General features: G+C 34.9%; 1 protein-coding gene across 1 annotated transcript in view; it reads left to right on the forward strand.

Annotated features, from left to right (window-relative positions):
* The window catches only part of MALRD1 (MAM and LDL receptor class A domain containing 1), a 678,818-nt gene that overhangs the window by 402,400 nt on the left and 249,122 nt on the right, over positions 1-27,296 (forward strand). The gene's annotated exons all lie outside the window — the stretch shown is intronic.

Here is a 27,296-nt window from a genome sequence, read left to right on the forward strand (position 1 = left end):
CTGGAGGCTGCGAAGTCCAAGATCAAGACAGGCAGATTTGGTATCTGGTGAAGGCTCATTTCCTGGTTAATATATGGCACCTTCTTGCTGTGTCTTCACTTGGTGGAGTCCAAGTGGAGCCCTTATAAAATGAGCTCCCTTGGGCCTATTTTATAAGGGCACTAATCCCATTCATGAGGGCAGAGCCCTCATGACCTAGTCATCTTCCTGAAGACCCCATCTGTGGACACTGTCACCTTTGGGTTTAGGATTTCAACATAGGAATGAAGGGAGGAGAATAAACAGTTAGGCCGTAGCAATATCTTCTTCATTTTTCAATTGCACAAGTAACTCCCCTCTTCCTTCCATACCATCCACTTTCTAACATGAATATTTTTTCCCTTCTGAATTTGTTTTTCAACACAATTTTAAATGTGAGCCTAATATTTACATGTATTTACCTAATTTAAACTAATTATAAATGAACCAGTAAAAACAGGTTAAAAATGTGGTAGTTAGTGCATCTATAAGAAATAAATTCAATCAGGCAAAATTCAAGCAGAAATTGAGCTGAGAGCTGTGCTTTGGAGATTTGAAGATGCTACTCCAGCCTGTGAACAGTAACTTGAAAAAAAAAGTACTGCCACTTACCACGTTTCTAAATGAGAAGTATAACTACACTTCGATTCTCTTTACAAAACTACCCAGAAAATGTCAAAAATAATTATAAATACATTTGTACAATTTCACAGTTTGCAAGGTTCTTTCAGAGGAATTATTCCATTTGGTTTCCAAAATAATCCTGTGTGAGATATACTGCCAATGAAAGATATGCCTTCTGTGGTTTTCTATACTGATTCACTTGGCAGCAAGCCTCTGCGACTAAAAGAGCTAAACCTGAATGCTATTTAATTTTATTGTTGCTCTCATATTAAAATATCATTTCACTGAGGCAGTTCAAAAATGTGACTTTGGTTTTTTCGTAGTGTTACAGCATCTGCTCTTTTTATGAGTGGTACTGTTTCAAAAGATTCTGCTTAGAAATACATTCTTTAAACTTTGAATTCCCTCTCCTCCAACCTATGTTTCCAGAAAAGGTGGTTGTTACTCAGCCACCTTATGTTATATAAAATCAGAAATTATGTGTTTCATACCATGTAAGGAGCATGTAGCTCCAGGTATCTATGTCATGCAGGTGACAGGATTTGGGCTTCAATATGCTGGGGAGAGGGTGTCTTAATGAAAGAAGATGAGGTTTTGCACATGTATTTGTGTAAAGGGAATCTTAGATGTGAGAATATGCTTCTTGAACTCTCTCCTAGTAACTTTCCAAGTAATATGTTGAAATTCTATTATGGTTAGTAACTCAATCTAGAAATGATTCTGGCAACTTGAAAAGGAAAAATTCTTCAAAACTTTCTCTAAGATTTTATAAAGAAAGAAGCTTTATTCAATAAGAGAAATTCCTTTCCTCTCAAGGGAAGCAGAATGATTCCTAGATGGGTTGATTCAGGACGGAAGGAAACTGAGAGTTATTATTCTAGCTTTGCTAGTTTCATGTGGAAGTCTGCACTCTTTCTTCCCTTTTTTGTAATAGAGTTCTGTGAGAGTTTACGTGATTACAATTAATTTTGTTCAATTGAAGCCAACACTTGGCTTACTAAGTTATACTTTAATATCTTACATTTAGTGATCAACTGCTTTTAGGCCTATAGTTCTTTCTTTTTCATCAAGTAAAGAGGCATCATGTTGTCAATTATAGTTGAATATAGTAAATTACACATTTAATGCATTTTCAGAAAAAGTAGCCATTGGTTTTTAACAGCCCAGCCATCTACAATTAACAAGGATTTTCAAATTGTTTTTCAGTTAAGATAAAAAAAAATGAAAAAATTATGAGAAAGTTTGAAAGACTATGAATGGAACTAAACAACATTCTTTTTAATCATCTTAGTGTTTAGCTTTATGCCGGTGAAATATCAGGGCTGTGTAACATGGGTGATCAGAAGGAGCTTAGAGTGTAAGTTACACTAAGTTGCTTTCTGCAGTTGCCACTTTAGAAGATGAGAATGGTATTTAACAAAACACTTCAAAGTCAGAAAGGCACTTTATCATAGTGGTTAAGAACAAGGAGCCTTGAGTCAAACTATGTGGGCATGGCATCTGGCTGTGTCATCTGGCTCAGGTAAGTTTCTTCATTTCGCTTTGCGTCAGTTTCCTCATCAATAAAATTGAGAAGATGAAAGTAGTATTTTCATTGTAGGTTTACATGAATATTAAATATGTTAATATATGTGAAGTTCTTTGAATAGTCTTGGCACATAGAAAAATTAATGTTACATTTTATTATTACAGTGATCATCATTATTAGTAACATGCCATATTCTCAAATGGTGCTTTATTGCCCTGTATTAGGAAACCAACTTCAGATCATAAACTACCAGGTCACCACACAATTTATCATGAAGTTGTTGATGTTCTGCATGTGAAATAACTTAAAAAATGACTGAATGTTTATTTCTGTCACATTTTACTAATCACAAAAAATCCCCACATATTGTATGCTACCATTTATATGAAAGGTACAGAACAGACAAATGTATAGAGACAGAGAGGAGGTGAGTGGTTACTTAGGTGTGAGGGAATGGGGAAAGGGGAATGGCTGCTAATTGATATTGGGTTTCTTCATGGAGTGATAAAAATATTCTAATGTTGTTTATAGTGATCATTGTACAACTTCATAAACATATTAGAAACATTAAATGTTATGTGGCTAAACTTAATGGCATGTAAATTATAAATCACTAAAACTTTTTAAATGAAAGGAATGACTAACCTGGGCAACATAGCGAAACTCCCATCTCTATAAAAATTTTAGGCCGGGCACTGTGGCTCATTCCTGCAATCCAGCACTTTGGGAGGTTGAGGCAGGTGGATTAATTAAGGCCAGGAGTTCGAGACCAGCCTGGCCAACATGGTGAAACTCCAACTCTACTAAAAATAGAAAAATTAGCTGGGTGTTGTGGCACATGCTTGTAATCCCAGCTACTCAGCAGGCTGAGGCATGAGAATTGCCTGAACCAGGGAGGCAGAGGTTTGCAGTGAGCCAAGATCGTGCCACTGCATTCCAGCTAGGGTGATGGAGCAAGACTCCGTCTGAAAAAAAAAAAAATTGAAAATTAAAACATAAGCCAGGCATTGTGGCTTGTGCCTGTAGTCCCAGCTACTCAGGAGGCTGAGGCAGGAGAATTGCAAGAGGCTAAGCCCAGGAGTTGGAGGTTTCAATGAGCCACTGCACTCCAGCCTGGGTAACAGTCAGACCCTGTCTCAAAGAAAAAAGATCAAGAATTCTGGAAAGATGACGATAGTAGTGGCATAACAGCTTTTGGATTTTCTTAAGTCCTCACACAAAACAGTCAGAGAACCTAATTAGCAAAGTCAGCAAGTCATGAAAAACATATGCAACAAAATTAAATGAAAATACATCCTTACAAAATCCAAAAATACAAACTAATAGGACAAACCACAAACAGTTACAAGACTTGTGTATTATTTATTTCTATAAGGGGGAAGGCAGGAAAATCACAAAAAGAGTCAACAGGTATTCACTGGAAAATGCAGCCAGGTTTGAGAATGGCAACTAACAGTGGACAGGTTTTCTGACTTGGAGAATGAATGGGTCCAACTTATCTGTGATGAGGTCTGTGGGGCTGGAACAATTTGAACTCTCAAAATTGATCCAACAGGATTCCCTTCTATAACAACAGCCCACATTCAAAAACCATACAATTAAAAAACAAAGATGCCAATAAAAACACTCCTGGGAGTGGAATCAAATTGAACAGTCTAGGGACAGTTGAAGACAAGAAAAGATTCGCTTCAAAGTGTGAGAGAGAACGTTAGCTAGGAAATGTCAAAAAGCAATCACCATATTTTTATAGATTTATATAGATTTTATAGACTTATGTACTCTTTTCGGATTTTGACCCTAATCATATTAATTTAATCATATTCTTTTAGAGCCTCAGGTTCCTTATCCACAAAACAACAGGATCATAATAGGTAGTCTCTGCGATTTCCCTACAATTATCTGATAAAACTCTGGAATTTATGCATATGTTTTTAAATTTCAGAATCATTGAGAGCAAATTTTAAATTGGTTGTGAGTAGAAATGAGGAAAGGTGGATTATACATACGATATATATATATGATTATATGATACATACATATAAATTATATATATCTATATGTAATGGCAATACAAATATTCCTGGACTTATGATGGTGTTATATATGGATAAACCCATATAAGTTGAAAATGCATTCCATATCCAATAAACCCATTATAAAGTCAAAAAATTGTAAGTCAAATCATTGTAAATGCAGAAGCTCCTGGATTTGTGATGAGGTTATGTCCTGATAAACCCATTGTAAAGTTGAAGGATTATAAATCAAATCGTTGTAAATCCAGGACTGTCCGTGCACACATACACACACACACACACACACACATTATATATACCATAATATGTATGGTACATATTTGGTAGTTATCTACTTTAGCTGCAAATAGGAAAGCTATTTAAGTTTCATATTTCTTTCTCACTTTCTATTCAAAAACTTACAACTCAATTTGTTAGATAATATTTAGAAAATAGCCAACATAAAGCTAGATATATTCTTTTTTATTTCTTTGCATTCTGGATACATTATGGTGCTATCTTCAACTTACTATCAAATGTATTTTTCTAAAAAGAAAAATAAAGCAAAATAATGGGCATATTCTGTAGTCTGTCCAGGAACACAATAAGAAGCCTCTCTCCTTTTTGGACAAGTTAATAAGGAAGCAAGTAGCTTATTCATAGAAAAATAAATGACAGATTATAAATTTGATGTGTCTCCTTTTTATTCAAGTTGGTTTAAAAATGGTTTGTACAGAAATCTTATAAAATGCAGCAACCATTCCACAGAACAAAGAAGTAGGAAGACAATTCATATTGAAAAGAAAGGGATATCCTATCATTGTAATTCTGAAGTTCAAAATTTAAATGACTTCTAAAATTTCAGAACCTTACTTAAAGTACCGTCATTTCTTAAGTACAGTCATTCACCTGATACTCAGGGAGCTTACTATTAATACTAAGTAGCGTTTGTGTCAGCTGTTAAGATCCCAGATCAGCAATAAGACCACTAGGTGTTAGTCCTAGCTTACCCATTTGCTATCTACTCTATGATTTTAGGCAAATGACATGATCTTCTTTTGCCTTATGTTTTTCATCTATAAAATAGTAATAATAATGCTTCTATCTCATAAAGTTCTTATGAGGATTAGATTATTAACTCTATACAAGGTACTTTGAAAAACGCATGAGATATAGCAAGCATCTGAATATTCATTGGCCAATACATATAAATGAACTACACTGCAAGGCTTCTTAATTGCTTTAGGGACAACACTTTTTACATCACATTATCACATTTAGAATCCTATTCTATTTTGTTTCTTCATTTTCACATGTTCTGCAAACGTCGATTTTCTAGTCTGCAGAAAGCTTTGTGCAATGCACTGCACACATCTACGGAGAGCTGGGCTGAAATGTGTGCATTCCAGAGTGTTCAGTTTTGTGGATTTTTCTGTTTCCCTTTTCAGTGCCCCTTTCTTAATTCCTGGCATTTGTCTCCTTCCCTAGTGTGTTCCCCACCCCACCCCCATGTTTTCTATTTCCAAGACCCCTCTGTGAACTGCTCGAAGACACTGGTAAACCCATGACCTCAGGATAGAATCCAATAATGGTATAAGATGTTGCCTTTTCAACTGAATATCTAGAAAATTCAATTGAATGGTGACCAGTTTTCAGTTCAAGGAAGAGGAAGAGATAATTTAGGGAACAGAGAATGTTTCCAGAATCTTCTGACAGTAGCTACTCAATCTTTCCCTACATTCATACATAGCAAAACACTCACACCCCCCAAATAATCTTAATTATGAAAAGAAAAAAATACCTTGAGGGTAAAATAAAAGAAGCTGGCATTATTATAATTTGAGATGTCTTAGGTGTTGTCTTCACACATAATGTAAAAAGACATTCTTTTTTATTATAGCCACTTTCACATCTTTCATTTTTTCCTGTTAAAAACTGTATGTATGACTCCTGAGTGTCCTTTAAACAGTGATTGATCTGGAGTGAAAAATCGTGGCATGATGATAATGATCTCAATGCAGCATCACTCTGGATTCAAATTGAACTTGGGAGATCACAAAGTAGTGATTGCTCTATATAAAGTTCACACACAAATAAATCTATAAAGAGAACTCCATAGGGTTTAACTTCAGAACTTACCTTCTTCACTTAGTTTACATGAAAAGCTGTATTTCTGCTCACATTTGAGTGCTCTGAGTATTGCATTCAGATCGTTCGCAGTCTTCTTTTAAAGTAAATGTCAGACAAGAAAAAGAAGAAGGCAATGAGTAGAAAAGTAATGCACATCTCACCCTAATGAAATAATTAAAAGTGACATTTATTTATTTATTTATTTATTTATTTATTTTGAGACAGTCTCTCTCTGTCGCCAGGCTGGAGTGCAATGGCACGATCTCAGCTCACTGCAAACTCCACCTCCTGGGTTCAAGTGATTCTCATGTCTCAGCCTCCTGAGTAGCTGGGATTACAGGCATGCACCACCATGCCCAGCTAAAAAAAAAAAAAAAAAAGAAAAAAAAGAAAAAAAGAACCTGCCTTATATTATTAGAATGATAGTGTGGATTTAAAAGTTACTATATGCCAAGTGCTTTATACAATAACTCTTCATGGTAACTACTCAAGCAATGTTTGATATGATTGCCATCACTCATCAACACCATCATATTTAATTGAATCCTTAAGACTCTGAAAAATTGAAATAGCTAGATGTTAAACCAAATATCAGCTGAGTTGATTTCCTTCCTGATGCTTAATGGCATGGAAACAGCCATATTTAGCCATAACATCATAGAATACTACTAAAATAATGATAAACAACTTGGAGGTAACAGCAGTCACATAGCACCTGACATATCTGTCAAGCAGGTTCACTGTCTACTGGTTACCAACTTGCTGAGTCTGGTGAGACAGAATCCTCATACACTAGTTACGTAAAGCGGGTTTATTACCTACAGATAGGCAGCAAGGGACAACAGAAGATTAGGGTTCATCATTAAGCTGGTCCCCCAAGGCTCAGGAAAGCTGCCCGGGATGGATGGAATCTCATCTGTGCAAGACCCTGTTGCACCACAGCTGATGATCTGGCAAAGTCTGCCCTGGGTTTTATACCTCAGGTGAAAGCATGAAAGGATGTTCTGTTTCTAAAAGAAATTGGAACCAAGACTGGGCTGTTCTAGAACGTTCCTTCTTATCTCGGAATGTTGCATTCCTAGCACATTTGTCGTTTCTTCTTGAGAACTGCAAGCAAGAAACTAGGGAGAACTGGGTTGGTCCAAGGCCACAGGGAGAAATGTTTGGCATTATCTAGTTTGCCAATGATTTCAAATGGTCTTGAAAGAAAATAAGGGATATCAGACATATCATTAGTGTTTCTAATAGTAGAATGTTTTAGTAATACTAGTTTAAGTATTTTAAAGCATTGTAAGTGATGTTTTAAAAATTTTTAATATTCAAATAATCCTTATTGTTCCAGGTTTGTTTTACTTTGGATTCAAAATATTTTCAGTAAGGAAAGGGAGGGGAAAGAATATGACCCTTAACTACAAATATTATTTAACTTGAATCAGACCCACATGATAGCAGTTTATTTCTTTACCTGATTATGTATTTTTATACTAGGTTTCTTTATACACTGCAATGTACCTTTTGTACCTAGAGCTAAAATTTTCTGCCAACAATTGATATAATTTGTTAAATATATTCTTTATAGAAGAATCCATATATTTAAACCTGTACTTTAAATGAAACTTTACTTATTGGCAGGATGAAGTACGTAATGCTTCTCAAATGACAAAGTAGTCTTATTTGAAGTAACTACATCCCTGCAAATATTGATTAACAAAAAGTATCAAAGTCATGTTTAAAAATAGCTTGTTATAATTAATCTCCTGATTATATGTTGTCTTCCAACTTACTTATCAATATTAATAACATGTCCGTATATAAATTCATATTTTACTAACTAGATATCATATATGGATACAAAGATTAATTTTGACTTTTCAGTGAAAGGTAACTGATTTTTATTGATTGAAGAATTTTGATTATCAAAAGGTAAGAATGGTGACATCTTTGTCATTGATTTATAAACAGATGCTATCTTTTTGAAAATGTATCACCACATGTGGTAGAGATATTTACTCTTTGAATGATATCAGTTTCTTTCCCGCATGTCTCCCTTTTAGTTAAACGGGTCAATATGAATCAGAACTGGCCAATGTGCTGTGAGGAAGTAGCATGTGTCATTTCCAGTTGAAATATTTAAAATGTAGTGTACAATTTTCATCGTTACAGATTTATTTTGAATTCAAAAGTAAATCTCATCAGGTCTCCCTTGCATGTTAAAAGGGGCCTTATATCCCTGATAGTATATCTACATCTGCCTCATCTTCCTGAATCTGTAGAGGAGAACCTCTTAGCCAACTTGTTTTTTAGATACATATAGTTGAGTTATATATATATATAGTTCTTTTTAAGATTTAAGTGGTATTTTAAAAGTATACCATCAAGCCCATCCTAACACAACATGCAATCTACTACCTAACACACAATGCAATATTACATAAAGAGACATTATTTAACATTGAGTTTTCCAGTTTCTCCACCTTGGAAGCAAATACATTTGCTGTATTTAAGGTCACAGTCTGAGGATTATGGTTGCTTAATTAATAAACAAAAAGAAATCACAACCAAGCTATCAATCCTTTGCAGTTTTATTCAACCTGAAGATGTAAGAGAGAAGTATACTTACCTTCAGATTCTAATAGTCTAAAAGTGTTAACCAAAAGCTCCCAGCATTCCTGGGTTCAGCCTTTTGAGGAAGTACCCTCAGTGAATAAAGTTGACACTAAACAAAATTCTGAACGAAGAGGTGGAGATAGTCTTTGTGACATCAACTCTCTACATTCAGTCATTGCCAGTTATAAATCTAGCTTTCTTTTATTGCTTGAATTGATTTGAGACAGGCTTCAGAAGAGAGGCTTCATTACCATGGTCAACTAACTGCATTGTTCTTCATTAAGCCTTAGAGCCCAATTATTTGTTTCTTATAAAATCAGGGACTAGTTCTTTTTTTCTGGTCCAAGGCCATTCTTTAATCAGAAGAACTATGTGATTGAGTTTATTATACTTTTAATCAGTGATTTTAAATTAAAAAAATCAAAGCCATGGATGAATCTAATTACTTTAACATTGTATTCAAGTAAACCATTTGTTACATACCTTGAAAGCATCAAATACTGCTTTATCTCTCAATAAAATTAAGAAAATTAGCATCTGAATGTTAAAAAGGTCTATATTTAAAGATGTAATTTAAATCATATTATAATGATAAATATTACTATTTAATGTAATTATATTTAATTATAATCCAAGCACAATGATATAACTTGGTTCATTTACATTATTAAGAAAAAATAATTATTTGAGCAGACATTTTAGTAAGGCTTAAATAGCCCTTGAAATATCCCTAGGTTCAAATAGAGGCAACTGTAAATCTGAATGTTAACATTATCCTCAGTTCATGTAATTTCTAATTAGAATTTGTTTCAATGACAATGAAAATTTTCATGTTTAGGATCTAGGTCAGTAGGACCGTTGCATAGAGTTTTTGTGATGATATGGTGTTTCAATTTTTACTGAACTATATTTTACTTATTTTCACTCAAAATGAATATTGATGTTTATCAAGAAGACTCCTACTTTGTACTGATATATATTTTTTCCACTACATAATTGAAGTATATGTTATTTAGTCCTGAAATATCGGTACAGATATATACTAGTATATAAGATGTATAAGCTACAGTTGAACTTGAGTAAATGTGGAACACATGAAAATTACATCTAGTTGAGCCAAACATAAAGAAACAGTTAACAATAAAATCTACAGATATTTATACATGCACAAATATTAAGCCAGGACTAGAAACCAATTTTCTTGTCTATTACACTTAATGGAGCACACACACAAATGCACGTACTCGCACACAGATTTTTTTTTTTTTTACTGTAAGTTTCTGAAAAACCTCATGTTTTGAATAATATGAAAAGAAGAAAGCCTTTGGAAAAATAGGACTGGAGCAAGCCACTGTAATCATAGGTAACCTAGTTAGCCAGCACTAATATAAACACTAGCAATCATATTCAAACTACTAGTACAGTTTAAAGTATCTTGAATTCCTAATAAATAGAGGAACTTTTGAGTAAATGTATGACTCTACCTAAAACAGTGGGGGTGGGTGGGAGGCAAGGACCCTTGATGTAAACGTAGTATAAAATGTTTAAGGCTGTTGAATTTTGAAGGCAAGAGCAAATTACCCGAAGACCAGGAGAACTAGGCAATAAAGAAGCACTTTCAAAAGAGAGCACGTGGATAACTCATCTGAAAACATTGACTGAAGCACACTCTGTGCAGTCCTGGAATTCCTCTATGACTTGCTGAGCTCAGCTGTGCAAGTACACTTTGGTTTCATCTGCTGTTATGTTGGTGCTACAAGAATTACTGTAGTGGTCAAAATCATGGACCAATGAATGCAACTTCTGTGTTATAGTAACCTAATTCCTCCACTGATCAGTTGCATACATGCCTACTTGTTTAGTTGTTTTACAGAAGCGTGCATTGAATAAGTGACAATCAAGACAATGGAAGGAAATGAATAGATATTGAAAAATCAATGGGTGACAAGATCATACTAGACCCAGCATATACACAATCTCATTTAAGAGGGGAATAAGGATATTTAATATGGAATGGATTCTTGAAGGATTTGAGTCAAATGACTCACACAAATTGTCTGGAAAGTTGTCTTAGAGAAACTGGGAAATGAAGAGTTTAAAATCGTTGATTAAAAGGTCAGGAAGGAGTTCAGAAAAAGAAACCAAGTGTGTTTGGAGTTCTTTCCACTAGCTTACTTTTTTGGTCTTTTAGTCTTTGTACATTCTCATGATGATTTCTTGGAAATCTCCATGTTAACTAGATTTACTCTAACTGCCAACAATGTCAAACATAAAAGGAGTTCATGTAAAGGTACAAGGAAACACATAGATCAAGAATACAGTACAACGTCAGGAAGATATGAAAATCAAAGATTAAAAAGTGAGAGGGGGTAGGGGCAGTGGCTCACATCTGTAATCCTACACTGTGGGAGGAGGCTGAGGCAGGAAGATCACTTGAGCTCAGAAGTTCAGCCTGGGCAACATAGTGAGACCCCATCTCTACAAAAAAAATTTAAAAATTGGCTGCTGCGGTGGTGTACACCTGTGGTCCCAGCTACTTAGAAGGCTGAGGCAAGATCACTTGAGCCTGGGAGGTTGAGGCTGCAGTGAGTCATGATCTCACCACTGCACTCCAACCTGGGTGACAGAAACTGTGTCTTTCAGCTCATCTATTTAATTTATCTTTCTGCGGAACGTCCATCTCTACTTTACCATACATACAGAAAACATGACTCCGGGGAATACACGAGCCTGGACACATTGTTGCAGGCATCCTTTAGTTTTATTTCTAAATTCTCTGACCTATCTTGGGTCAAATGGCCACCCTCAGACTAGTTATTGTAGACGGATGGCAGGATACATTAGACAAACATGCCTACTGGAACTCCACCTTGGTGACCTTATCGATGAAGGAGTGTCACCAGAATAGGGGAGCTGGGTATACAAATCATATTCACTATGTCTTATTTTCTGTATTCTGATGCTTCCTAGCAATAGTAAAGCACTTCCTCTTGAGTGCATTTTTCAAATGCAAACCAACCACTCTAGAGCCCACATCTCCACCTACTTCCTTTATGAAGCCCTCACACTCAGAGCCACTATCCACCTGCCCTAATCATCCTAGGGTAAGTACCAGAGACTAGGAAGAGCCACCATGCCCCAGAGTTTACTGAAATTATTCAAACTAGCCAATTGTAAATCTGCTTCTCATAGAAACTACAATAAAGGCTCTTGCCCACAATTTTGCATCTCCTTCTGCCTCCGGATCAATCCGAGTGTTTCCCTGTGTAGCCTCCCTACAGTGAAGTGTTCTCCCTTCACTCAGGTTCTGTGAGTATAAAAACCTATCTTTTCCATGGCAGTCATTTCCTGATCTGTTGGCCTCACCATGCCTAAATATTACTAAAACCTAAATGAAAACACAAATCCACTATAAGCTCATTGAAAATCTATTCTTAGAACATGATATTTTGCATTCAATAAATATTAATACAGTACCTCCTACTAGCAAGTATAGAAGGATATTACACAGATAAGTCGATTCTTCTAATAGATGGCTAGTCCAATAGTGAGGATAAAAAGTAATGAACTGCACTAGAGCAGTACAGTGAGAGTGGAGACGGAGAGGGGGCTGCCTGAAATATTGTGAGAGGAATGATAATTCAAGAGACTGCTTTAGCTCTGGTTATTATAGCTTTCATCTGGCTGGCAAGAAAAAATAAGGCAGGGAAAGAGGCAAAGGAAGAACACATACTTGGTGTCTTTTAAAATTGTTTTCTTGAAGCTTTTGTGTATTAATTCTACTTATAATGAATTAAACAAAATTTTGTTGTGTGGTTAAATCATAAGGAAATCTATGAAATGGGTTTATTCAAAACTAAGTTGTATTACTAGGAAAGAGGAAGGGAATGTATATTTGTATAGAGAACCAATAGCCTACCACAATTTCTTATACGGTAATTTCTTTTTTTATTTCTTTTATTTTTAAATTTAATTTTAATTTTATTCATTTTTTTATTTCCATAGGTTTTGGGGGAATAGGTGGTATCTGGTTACATGAGTATGTTCTTTAGTGGTGATTTGAGAGATTTTGGTGCACTCATCACATGAGCAGTACACAGTGAACCCAATTTGTAGTTTTTTAATCCCTCACCTCTCTTCCACCACCCACCCTTTCCTGAGTCCTCAAAGTCCATTGTATCATTCTTATGCCTTTGCATCCTCATAGCTTAGCTCCCACTTATGAGTAAGAACATAGGATATTTGGTTTTCCATTCCCAAGTTAGTTTACTTAGAATAACAGTCTCTAGTTCCATCCAGGTTGCTGTATATATATATATATATACACACACACACACATATATATATACAGGTTGCTGTATATATATATATATACACACACACACACACATATATCTGTATATATATACAGATATATGTGTGTGTATATATATATACAGATATATGTGTGTATATATATACATATATGTATATATAGTGTATATATACATATATATATCTTTATCTACTCTTTCTTTATCTACTCATTGACTGGTGGGCATTTGGTTACATATTTTTGAAACTGTGAACTGTGCTGCTATAAACATGCTTGTGCAAGTATGTTTTTTCATATAATTACTTCTTTTCCTCTGGGTAGATACCCAGTAGTGGGCTTGCTGGATCAAATGGTATTTCTACTCTTGGTTCTTTAAGGACTATTCACACTGTTTTCCATAGTGGTTGTACTAGTTTACATTCCCACCAGCAGTGTAAAAGTGTTGCCTTTGGGCCACATCCACACCAACATCTATTATTTTTTGATTTTTTGATTATGGCCATTCTTGCACTAATAGGGTGGTATCACATTGTGGTTTTGATTTGCATTTCCCTTATCATTAGTGATGTTGGACATTTTTTCATATGTTTGTTGACCATTTGTATGCCTTCTTTGAACAATTGTCTATTTATGTCCTTAGCCTACTTTTTGATGGGATTGTTTTTTTCTTGCTAGTTTGTTCGAGTTCATTGTAGATTCTGGATGTTAGTCCTTTGTCAGAGGTATACATTGTGAAGATTTTTCTCCCACTCTGTAGGTTGTCTGTTTACTCTCCTCACTGTTCCTTTTGCTATGCAGCAGCTCTTTAATTAAGTCCCACTTGTTTATCTTTGTTTTTGTTGAATTTGCTTTTGGGTTCTTGGTCGTGAAGTCTTTGTCTAAGCCAGTGGCTAGAAGGGTTTTTCCGATGTTATCTTCTAGAATTTTTATAGTTTCAGGTCTTAGATTTAAGTCCTTGATCCATCTTGAGTTGATTTTTGTATAAGGTGAGAGATGAGGATCCAGTTGCATTGTCCTACATGTAGCTTGCCAATTATGCCAGCACCATTTTTTGAATAGGGTGTCCTTTCTGTAATTTATGTTTTTGCTTGCTTTGTCAAAGATCAGTTGGCTGTAAGTATTTGGGGTTTATTTATTGGTTCTCTATTCTGTTCCATTGGTCTGTGTTCCTATTTTTATACCACTACCATGCTGTTTTGGTGATTATGGCCGTATAGTACAGTTTGAAGTCACGTAATGTGATGCCTTCAGATTTGTTCTTTTTGGTTAGTCTTGCTTTGGCTATGTGGGCTCTTTTCTGTTCCATATGAATTTTAGGATTGTTTTTTTCTAGTTCTGTGAGAATGATGGTGGTATTTTCATGGGAACTACATTGAATTTGTAGATTGCTTTTGGCAGGATGGTCATTTTCACAATATTGATTCTACCCATCCCCAAACATGGGACGTGTTTCCATTTGTTTGTGTTGCCTGTAATTTCTTTCAGCAGTGTTTAATAGTTTTCCTTGTAGAGGTCTTTCACCTCCTTGGTTAGGTATAATTCCAATTTTTTTTTTTTTTTTTTTACAGCTCTTGTAAAAGTGGTTGAGTTCTTGATTTGATTCCCAGCTTTGTCATTGTTGTTGTATAGCAGAGCTACTGAATTGTGTATGTTAATTTTGTATCCTGAAACTTTGTTGAATTCATTTATCAGTTTTAGGAGCTTTTCGGAGGAGTCTTTAGGGTTTTCTAGGTATATGATCATATCATCAGCAAACAGTGAGAGTTTGACTTCCTCCTTACCAATTTAAATGTCCTTTATTTCTTTCTCTTGTCTGATTGCTCTAGCTAGGGCTTCCACTACTCTGTTGAATAGAGGTAGTGAGAGTGGGCATCCTTGTCTTGTTCCAGTTCTCAAAGGGAATGCTTTCAACTTTTCCCCTTTCATTATTCTATTGGCTCTCAGTTTGTCATAAATGGCTTTTTATAAGGTTATTTGTGAGCTTAAAAATATGTAAAAGTATGACTTTAATATATATTGTCAATTAAGAATTTGTATCAAATGTAAATTTTCGCCTAACCCCGTGTTCTTAGGGCTGTTTCTTCACATACTCTCTGTTGAGGTTGCTTGTTGTTTGATTCTCTGGAGTCTTTTTAAAAAATTTTTTTTGAGACATAGTCTCACTCTGTCACCCAGGCTGAAGTATAATAGCATGATCACAGCTCACTGCAGCCTAAACTTCACAGGCTCCAGCAATCCTTCCGCCTCAGCCTCTCAAGTAGCCATGACCACAGGCACATGTGCCAGCACGTCCAGCTAATTTTTTGTATTTTTAATAAAGACAGGATTTTGCCATGTTGCCCAGGCTAGTCTCAAACTCCTGAGCTCAAGCAATCTACCTGCTTTGGCCTCCCAAAGTACTGCGATTACTGAGCCACCACGATTGGCCTCTCCAGAGTCTGTGGATATCTTTCCCTGTCTCTGTAATTCAAAAACTTAAACCTTTCTTATAATCTCACCACTCCCATCAGGTTCCTTTCCTTTTTTAATTTAGATGAAATAATTTGTCAATTTCTTTAAATTCTCACCAAACTTTTTAAAAAGAAATTTCAGTTTTTTAAATGGAAAAACTTCCTAATCAAGCAGATGAAATTGTAGATTGTTTTAATTTACATCTGTGATTAATAATGAGGTTGAATCTTTTTTAAAAATTCATGTGCTAATTATTAAACTTTTATTCTTCTTCTTTTGAGAATTACCCATTTATTTTCTTGCCAAGAATTTCTATTGAGCTTCTTGTTTTCTTGTATTCATTCAGAAGTGGTCTGTCTTCATTAACTATATTAACCTTTTTTATAAGATATAATGTAAATATGTTTTTCTTGATTTTTGTTGTCTTTGCATATTGTTTCTAGTAATTTTGATGAAAACTTTTTTTCCAATTTGTTTAATTTAGTCAAGATTTTCTTTTATTGCTTCTGCCTTTGTCATTAAGCTTAAGAAGCCCCCTAAAATTAAATAAATATTATTCATGTGTTTCTATATTTTCTATCTTTACATTTTCGTGCCTATATTAGTTTGCTTGGGCTGTCATAATAAAATACTACAGACTAGGCATCTTAAACAAGAGAAGTTAACTTTCTCACAGTTCTGGAGGCCGGAAGTCCAGGATCAAAGTGTCAGCAGGCTTGGTTTCTTCTGAGGCCTCTCTCCACAGCTTGAAGATGATTTTCTTCTGCTTGTGTTACTACAAGTTCTTTCCTCTGTGCATGTACCTGTTGAGTATTCCTTATTGGAAATCCTTGGGACCAGAAGTGTTTTGAATTTTTTATTTTTTCAGAGTTTGGAGTATTTGCATATACATGAGATATCTTGGGAATGGGGCCCAGATCCAAACACAAAATTCACTTATGTTTCATATACACCTATGCATATAGCCTGAAGGTAATTTTATACAATATTTTAGATAATATATATGACCCATCACATGAAACCAGGTGTGGAATTTTTCACTGACGTCATAACTCCGTGCTGAAAACATTTTGACTTTTGAAGCATTACCAATTTTGGATTTTCAGATTAGGGATGTTTAACATGTTCATGCCTGGCATCTGTCTCATGCTTTCTAAGAACAGAAGTCACATTGGATTACTGCTCCACCCTTAGGGCTTCAGTTCAATTTAAGGACCTTTCTTGGCCAGGCATGGTGTCTCACGCCTGTAATCCCAGCACTTTGGGAGGCTGAGGCGGGCGGATCATGAGGTCAGGAGATCAAGACCATCCTGGCTAACACGGTGAAACCCCGTCTCTACTAAAAATACAAAAAAATTAGCTGGGGGTGGTGGCGGATGGCTGTAGTCTCAGCTACTCGGGAGGCTGAGGCAGGAGAATGGCGTGAACACAGGAGGCGGAGCTTGCAGTGAGCCGAGATTGCACCACTGCACTCCAGCCTGGGCGACAGAGCGAGACTTAGTCTCAAAAAAAAAAAAAAGACCTTTGTTACAGCCCTATCTTTAAATATAATAACATGGATTATAGCTTACCCATATTATCTCATTTAACCTTAATTATCTCTTTAAAGGCCTTATTTCCAAATATGACTTCATTTGAGATACCAGGGGTTGGGACTTCAACTTAGGAATTTTGGGGGAAAGGATGTAATTCACCCCACAATAATGCTACAGTCCTCATATGCAAATGTCCTTGAACCATACCTTATTCCCAAGTTCCCTACCAAAATAATGTACCATAAAGCTTTTTTGGCTTCTTTTGTCTAACAAGGTTTTTTCCCTTTACAAAATGCTAGTATATATTATTTCCCTTGTTGCATAATCTACACACTTAAAAAAATTTTTTTTAATTAAAAAAAATTTTTTTGAGATGGAGTCTCACTCTGTTGCCCAGGCTGGAGTGCAGTGGCACGATCTTGGCTCACTGCAACCTCTGCCTCTTGGGTTCAAGTAGTTCTGCTTCAGCCTCCCGAGCAGCTGAGATTACAGGCATGCGCCACCGTGCCCAGCTAATTTTTGTATGTTTAGTAGAGACTGGGTTTCTCCATGTTGGCCAGACTGGTCTCGAAGTCCTGACCTCAAGTGATTCACCTGCCTCAGCCTCCCAAAGTGCTGGGATTACGTAGGTGAGCCACCATGCCTGGCCTAGATACTTTAAAACAAAAAAAAATCTGTTGTACTTTGCACCAAGAGAACATCCTGTATTCATTTTAGTTGTTTATTTCTTAATGGTTAATTAGAATTCGCTTAATTGTCCCACTCTGGTGGAAACTAAACTGTGGAATTAGGTGATTATCCTGATTATCGCAGACTTACAGGAATTCATTTGGCTGGGTGATGCTTTTATTTTCTTAATTGCTTAAAATGTAAGCATAGTCCAAAATATTAAAAGGTTCTTTTAATCTATACTAAGATTAAATGTGTTAGTTGAATTAATTTTAAAAAGAAAACAAAAAAGAGATGAACATATTTAGAAATTAATAATTGTATCACTCACTAATGTTTTACTCATGTTAATATATTTCTAGATCTTCTTTAGTGTGAGTTATTTTTTCCTAGATATATTTTCATGAGTTGAGTCACTGATTGAAAGTTATCTTGGTATATATTAAATATCATAAGCACATTGAAATGAAGTTGAGTAGAATACAGCTTTCTCTGGGAACTAGATAAAATTTTCCAATAAGCTAGGGAATATCTGAAACAGACTGTACAGACTGTAATAACACAGCCTCTGTGAGGTTAGCTGGGGGCCCTACACCACCAAAGCCTCAGTGTTTATATAATCTGAAAGATTCTGTATCTCCAGTGTTTACAAGATCCCAGAAAACCCATTCCCAGAAATACGCTTTTGTTTAATTTTTTTGCCCTTTGTTCTCATTGGTTCTGATACTGTTACCCACAGCCCTCCATGACAAATATATTTCTATGAAAAGGTAAAACTTTGTTTTCCTTTCAGTTTTCTTTATTTCTCAATCACTCTTCCCTCCCTCCTCTTAATTTTTTTAATAAATAATGTTTATTTCCTATTGTGAAATGCCTCAGTGATTGTAGTTCTCAAACTTGGCTACATATAAAAATCTTTTGAGGAACATAAAATACTATTTCTGCCTGGGCCCCACAGCAGACCAATTAAATCATTCTCTGTCGGTATGGGGTCCTGGAATCTGTACTTTTTAAAGCTTCAAATTATTCTGAGGTGAAGACAGTAATGTGAACCCTTATTATACACATAAAAGAGTATTTTTAATGTACACTTTCAGCTTAATAATAAAATAAGATATTCCCCTTAGTTACTCCACACAAATTAAGCGTATTACCTGTCTTTGGGAAATTTTTTATGTGTTCTTGTCGAATTATGTACTTTTCTCTTCTGCTAGAGGAAGTCACTACCATGTCTTTTATGATAATGATCTTCTTGACTTTATTTTTAGTTTTAGCACACAGCTGATTGTATACCTAAATAATGCTATTTAATTTTGCCACTTTTTATCCTTTATATAGTCACACTACAAAATTGTATGCATTTTGGTGACTTGCTTCTTTCTGAGCGATGTGTGTTTGAGATTCTTCACTAAGCACAGCGCTGTGACTCATTCATTTCATCAATGACTTTATGTAATAATGGATGAATATTCCTAAAATAAGAAAGAATTCCATTTTTTTTCTAATTTTTTTCTTTTATGGAAGTAAGTAATAAGAAACCTCATCCACATAGAATTGGGATGTTTGCTAAGATAGGAGTTTTGCTATTGCATTGTCCTGCAGGTGTTTGAACTGGGTTACATGCCAAAAGTAAGTTACATGCCAAAAGTCAGTGTTGCATAATCAAAAATTGTTATTCTCCTTCTTTCCAAAAAACTTTATTCAAGTGTGATTGCCATATAAAAAGCTGTATTTAGTGTATACAACTCAATGTGTTTGGGAATAAGTATACACTCATGAAAAAAGTCACCAATGTCAAGGCCATAGACGTGTACCTCACATCCCAAAGTTTCCTCCCCATCCCCTTCATTGGACATTTTATGGTAAGAATGCTAAACATAAGATCTACCTTCTTCCCAAATTTTAAATATTCAATATAGTGTTATTATCTAGAGGCACTATACAATATAGGGCAACCCCAGAACTTATTTATCTTGCATAACTGAAACTTTGTACCTCTTAAACATTACCTCCACATTTCCCCCTTCCACCAGACTCTGGCAATCACCATTCTATGCTTCTGTGAATCTAAAAGAAGATTCCACATATAACTAAAGTCATGTCATATTTATCTTTCTGTGTCTGGCATATTTCACTTAGCTAATACCTTCCAGAGTCACCCGTGTTGTCCCAAATGGCAGGATTCCCTTCATTTTTCAAGGTTGAATAATATTCCATTGCGTGTGTATACCACATTTTCTTTATGCACTCATCCATCCATGGACATTTAGGTTGTTTCCATATCTTGGTTATAATGCTGCAATTGTGATACCAGGTGTAAATATCTCTTTGAGATATTAATATCAATTCCTTTGGGATATATACCCAGAAGTAGGATTGCCAGTTTATTATGATAGTTTTATTTTTAATTTTTGAAGGAAACTCTCTACTATTTTCTGTATGGTTGTACCAACTTACATTTTCACCAACAGTGTGCAATGGTTTCCTTTTCTCCACATTCTCCCCTATCTTTTATTTTTCAAAACAATAGCCATCCCAAGAGGTGTGTGGAGATAGCCCATGGAAGTTTTGATTTGTATTTCTCTAATGATTAGTGATATTGTCCATGTTTTCATATACCTGTTGTCCATTTGTTATGTCTTTTTTGGGAAAATGTCCATTCAGGGTGTTTGGCAATTTTTGCAAGTTAATTATTATTTTTTTTCTGTTGTGTGAGCTACTTATATATTTTGGATATTAATCCCTTATCAGATATATGATTCACAAATATTTTCTCCTAATATTTTCTTGGGTAGTGTAGGCTGCCTTTTCATTTTGTTGTTTGCTTCCTTTACTATGCAGAAGCTTTTCAGTTTGATGTAGTATTACTTGTTTATTTTTGTTTTTGTTGCCTGACGTTAGGGGCTGACATCCAAAAATTTATTGCCAAGATCAATGTCAAGGAAATTTTCCCCTATCTTTTTTTTAGGAGTTTTACCATTCGGGGTCTTGTTTCGTTTTAATCCATTTGAGTTGATTTTTTTGTTTGTAAGATAAATGTTCAATTGCATTCTTGTGCATGTGGGTATTCAGTTTCCCCAGTACCATTTGCTGAAGAGATTATTCTTTTTTCATTGTGTATTCTTGGCACCCTTGTCCAAAATTAGTTAGTCATACATGTATGGACTTATTTCTGGGCTCTTGATTATGTTCCATTGGTCTATGGGTCTGGTTTTAATGCCAGTATCCACGCTGTTTTCATTACTGTGGCTTTGTAATATCTTTTGAAATCAGGAAATATGATGCCTTTGGCTGTATTTTTCTTACTTGAGGTTGCTTTGTCTAATCAGGGTATTTTGTAATTTGATATGAATTTTAGGACTTTTTTTTCTATTTCTGTGGAAAACGACTTGGAATTTGGATGAGGATTGCATTGAATGTGTGGATCACTTTGGGTAGTATAGACATTTTAACAATATTAATGTTTCAATTCATGAACATGATATTTCTTCCCAGTTATTTGTCCCTTTTCCTATTTTTCTCAGGATTTTTTTTTAATTTTCAGTATACATATATTTCACCTCTGCTTAAATTTTTTTTTTGATTCTTTCATAGATGGGTTTGTTTGCCTAATTTCTTTTTCATATAGTTTATTTTTATCATGAAGAAACACTACTGATTTTTGTAAGTTGATTTTTGTATCCTGCAACTTTACAAAATTTGTTTAATAATTCCAACAGATTTTTTTTGTGGATTCTTCAGAGTTTTCTATATATAAGATCATGTCATCTACAAACAGAGACAACTTTATTTTTTCTTTCAAATTTGGATGGCTTTTATTTCCTTTTCTCATCTATTTTCCCTTGCAAGGACTTGCAGTACTGTTTTAAATAAAAGTGGTAAGAGTGGGCATTCTTGCTTTGTTCCTGATCTTAGAGGAAAAACATTTTTCTTTTTCACCATTGAGCTTTCACATATGGCTTTTATTGTGTTGGGTTAATTCCTTCTATACCTAAATTTGTTGACAGGTTTCATCATAAGATGTTGAAATTTGTCAAATGCTTTTTCTCCATCTATTGAAATGATTGTATGATTTTTAATCCTTCGTCAGTTAATGTGGTGTACCACATTTCTTGATTTACCTACGTTGAACCAACTTTGAATCTCACGAATAAATCACACTTGATCATGGTGTATGATCCTTTCAACGTGCTGTTGAGTTCTGTTTGCTAGAGCTTTGCTGAGAATTTTGCATGGATGTTTATCAGGAATATTTGCCTGTATTTTCTTTTCTTGTAGTGTTCTTGTCTGGATTTGATATCAGAGTGATGCAGGTCTCGTAAATGAACTTGAAAGTATTTCCTCCTCTTCAGTTATTTGTGAAAGTTTGAGAAGGGTTGTCATCAATCTTTTTTAAAAGAAGAATTTGGTACAATTCACCAGTCAAGCAGTCCAGTCCTGGGCTTTTCTTTGTTAAGAGTTTTTGATAACTGATTCAATCTCTTTACTCATTATTGGTCTGTTCAGATTTTCTCTTTCTTCATGATTCAGTCTTGGTAGAAAGTATGTTACTAGGAATTTATCTATTTCTTTTGGTTATCAAAGTTGTTAGAATACAATTGTTAATTTATCATATGATCCTTTGTATCTCTGTGGTAACAGTGGTAATATCATTTATAATATTATTTATGTTGTTATCTGGCCTTTCTAAGTCTAGCTAAAGGTTTATCAATTTTGTATATCTTTTCAAAAAACAAACTTGTAGTTTTTTTATCTTTTCAATTTTTTTCTCGTTCCCTATGTCATTTATTTCTGTTCTAATCATGATTTTCTGACTTCTAAATTTAATCATTGATAAATATGAATTTATCTCATATCCTTCACATATATTTTTTAAATATGCAATTTTAATATCCTAGACAATAATATTTGCCGTTCCAGTGACAATATTCCACACTCAATGGAAACTGAAGCTAAACATTTTTGGCATCCAAAGCTTGTTCATATGTAAGAAATGTGAAAGCTTGTTCATAACCTCACTTTATCCTCAAAATTTAAGGTGAGGATAAAGTGAGCTTATGACGTATACCCTGCTCCTATAACAGTGCCTGGCATACTACAGACAACAAGCAAATAAATGTGTAATTTTTTAAAAAGTATTTAAAAATTGTGGTAAAATATATGGAACATAAAATTACCATCTTAATGATTGTTAGGCCTACCAGTTCGGTAGCCTTAAGTACATTTATGTTGTTCAACCATCACCATCATCCATCTCCAGAATTTCCATCTTGCAAAACTGAAATTCTGTACCTGTTGACAATAATGCATCGTCTTCTCCTTCCCCAGCCCCTGATGTCCACCATTTTACTTTCTGTCTCTGTGAATTTTTCTACTCTGGGTGCCACACATAAGTGGAATCATACAGTATTTGCCCATTTGTGACTGGTTTATTGCATTTAGCATAATGTCCTCAAAGCTTATCCTGTTGTAGCCTGTGTCAAAACTTCCATGAAAACTTGTTTTTTTCAGGCAGAATAATATTCTATTGTATGCATATACCACATTTTATCTGTCAATGGACACTTGGATTGCTTTTGCCTTTTGACTATTGTGAAAAATGCTGCTATGACATTAGTGCACAAATCCCTGTTCAGGTCCCTGCTTTCAGTTCCTTTCGATATGAGCCAGAAGTGGAACGGTTTGATTATATGGTAATTCTATTTGTAATTTTTGTAAGAACCACCACATTCTTTTCCATAGCGGCTCTATCATTTTACAATCCCACCAAAAGTGCACGAGGGTTCCATTTTCTCCACATCTTCACCAACACACGTATTTTCTGTTTTGTTTTGTTTTTTTTCATAGTAGTCATTCTCATGGGTGTAAGATGGTATCTAATTTTGGTTTTCATTTGTATTTCCCTAATGATTAGTGATGTTGAACATCGTTTCATGTGCTTATTGGACATTTGTGTATGTTCTTTGGAGAAATATCTACTTAAGTCCTTTGCCCATTTATTAGTCAGGTTATTTTTTTATTATTGCTTTTGTCAAGTTTTAAGCAGTCATTTTTTTTAAATCAGTAAAGAGATGAATGTGAAGAGTAGGATCACTCTTCTGCTTTGTCATTGAGCAGCTAATAAGAAAATATAAGTACATATACAGTTATAAATATAGAAACATTTATAAATTTATCCTATTTCCGATGTACATCCAAAGAGATTTGAATAGAAGTGTCCAAGTTTTAAAAATCTCTTCATCAAATAGTCAAGTCTTTGTTTGCTATAATCTCATTAGTAACAAAATATTCTTTGCTCTAAGGCATAGCTTTTCTTTTTAATCTACCATACATTTGGACACAGTCTGTTGAACAATGTCTTTTGCCATCCTTTTCATTCACCAACTGATGTTGTTCCCTGGTGTCATTATAGGGAATAAGCCCATTGTAAGTTATCAATTTTAATATCATCTGCTAATATTATTTTATAACTTTATTTAGAATGTAAATGATAATATAAAATATTATTTATGTTTTCTCAAAGAAGCATTTTCTTCTTAAAAGAATGCTGGCCAAGGATGAAAACAACAACAACAAAAATTAGAACTTTCAGCATTTCCTATAAATCAAGAACTGTTTTGTCAACTTTATATATTTTATTTTATCTTGGCAAAATCTTACTAGAAGCCATTTTATAGAAATAAGGGTGTAACGGGGCAGGAAATTAAGAATCAAGGAGGAAAAAAAACCTAGAAAAATTAATGTTATATAACATTTATTAAATGCCAAACGTACTGAAAATTTTGCATTCATTAGTTCATTAAATGTTTACGTACCACTTCATATAGGAAGTTCAAAATCCCTATTTGTCACATGAGAAATATGAGGCTCAGAAAGATTTGTTAAATTTAACCAAATCACACAGTTGTGGCAGATTTTGCTGAAGGATTTTAAGATTTCATTTAAAAACATTTTAAACTTTCTGGCTGGGCGCAGTGGCTCATGCCTGTAATCCCAGCACTTTGGGAGGCCGAGGCGGGCGGATCACGAGGTCAGGAGATCGAGAACATCCTGGCTAACAGGGTAAAACCCCGTCTCTACTAAAAATACAAAAAATTAGCCGGGCGTGGTGGTGGGCGCCTGTAGTCCCAGCTACTCGGGAGGCTGAGGCAGGAGAATGACGTGAACCCAGGAGGCGGAGCTTGCAGTGAGCCGAGATTGCACCACTGCATTCCAGCCTGGGCAACAGAGTAAGACTCTGTCTCAAAAAAAATAATAATAATAAACTTTCTTTAAATTTTCTTTTTTGTAGCTTTGTTAACAATTACAAAATAAAGAATATAAGGTAAAAATATTAATCTTGAGTCCCAGTGTCAATAATAATCCTCAGTTCACAGCAAACCTATTGAATTCTGAAGGCATGATTGAAATACTATGTCAAAAATATAGTAGAGATTAAATTGTTATACATTCCCTAAATATAAGCAAGTTCAATGGAAAGGGTCAAAGACAATATTAGGCTGTGATTAGACTTGTTTGTATTCATTTTATGCAGAAAAACATAACTTGTTCATTGTTTGACCCTGAAATTTGCACATAAATTGAAAATTATGTAACTGTGTTCTGCAGTGACCTTTCTATGTCAATAATACACAAGAAAGGCTAATTATAAGGTCTCAATGTGATTGCTCAGCTTCTCAAAATCTCTTATTCTTCACTAAAGCCCATTAATGTTATCAAAATCAGAGAGATTCTAAAACCTTATGTTTGGGAAAGTTATATTTCCTTGAATGTGGGATTGTTTTCCTTTTATTACACACATCAGTGATTATTGTTGCGCTCCTCTCCTCACTTTTAGATTGGGACCTAAAAAGAGCAATAATAGATGCAATTAATAGTTAATATTCTTTTTAGTGCACATACCTTAAATAAATCAAGGGCATTTTTGCCAAAGATTGGGGAATGATGGGTCGGAAAAGTGAAGAAACAATTGTGGAAGCCATCCTTAGGGAGAGTAAGGTCCAAGGATCTCAGCAGTAGGTGTTTACGGAAATTTGCTCCAATGAGCTGCCCACTAGATGCCTGTCCACGCCAAACTTGGCATCTCTACGTGTTTTAGTACAGCATTCAATCCCAAATGGAATAGTCCTGTTATTCTGTCTTTGATCAGTTGTCTATCCTTAGGTCAATAAGCCATATAATACCATCTTGAGATCCAGGATAATGAGTATTTGAGGGCTCTTTTCTGTCCCTCTCTGAGCTACACCCTTCCTCACTTGGCAAGGGGTGTGTCCGGCTAAGAAGACACGCCCACTCAGGGACATACTCCCTGTTCCAGATCCAGGATCTCAGGTTCCTGTGGTCCACGTTTACTTCAGAGGTCTTTGTAGTCCTCTTCCCCAGCTCTGTCCTCTTTCAGATGATCTGCCTTGCTGGTGTGCTTACCCCAGGCTGGTGGGGTGACTAAGCAATGACTGTGGATTTGAGGCATTTGTATGTGAATAGGTTAGAGGTGGATCTACAACTATAGCCTGAGCGGTCGTCTTGAACCAGGATATACATTCATTTTGTGTTTACTTTGGACACCATTCCAGGCTGCACATAATAGCACTTATTTTACAAGACTCTAATTATGTTTTTTTTCATATGACATGTTCTTACACAATGAACATGGAAGATTCATGAGTCTTTCGCGGAGATATGTACACTTCAGAAATACATCTCTATATTTCAACATATGCTTCCAAACTCTCCATTTCATTAACCTAACTTCTTTGTCAAATTAAAAAAAAAAAGTTTTCTACTGAAAAACATTAATGTTTTGATTTTTTGCAGGTATTCCAACATCTCATTTTTTAGGATCAATGGTAGTAAACTCTTAGCTCTATATAATTCTTGATTTTTTTATTCCAGTGGAAACATACATTCAGAGATCGGAATGCCTATGGCTTGAAATGCACTACAAGAATACGTTTTAACCTCTTAGTGCTCAACAATATTAATAGAATTTTAATCTTACATTTTACCTCATAAGAGGAATATATTATTGCATAGCTGAAAATGATACTCTTATATTACTTGTCATAGAAATTTTTATACTTGCATTTATATATTTTAAAGGGAACAAAAGAATTGTCAATGAATTAACTAAGTATCTTCAAGGTAATATTCAATACTCCATAACATTTTGAAGATCCAAAGTAATTGAATGATATCATTCAAAGTTGCTTGGGGGATTTTACAAATGGGAAAATAGAAATAAGGCCTGTTAGCTCTCAGCTGAGTGACTATTCTGCTACTTTAGAGTAGTTGGAAATAAATAAATAAATAAACATAATAATTGTTGACTTGCTTGGTCATGAAGCAGCATCATTGTCTGGGGCAAATACCTGGGGTTCATTGTCTCACGCCAGAGAAATTGTGGATGC

Source organism: Pongo abelii, chromosome 8 (genome assembly GCF_028885655.2).
Source record: "Pongo abelii isolate AG06213 chromosome 8, NHGRI_mPonAbe1-v2.0_pri, whole genome shotgun sequence".
NCBI classification, from domain to species: domain Eukaryota; kingdom Metazoa; phylum Chordata; class Mammalia; order Primates; family Hominidae; genus Pongo; species Pongo abelii.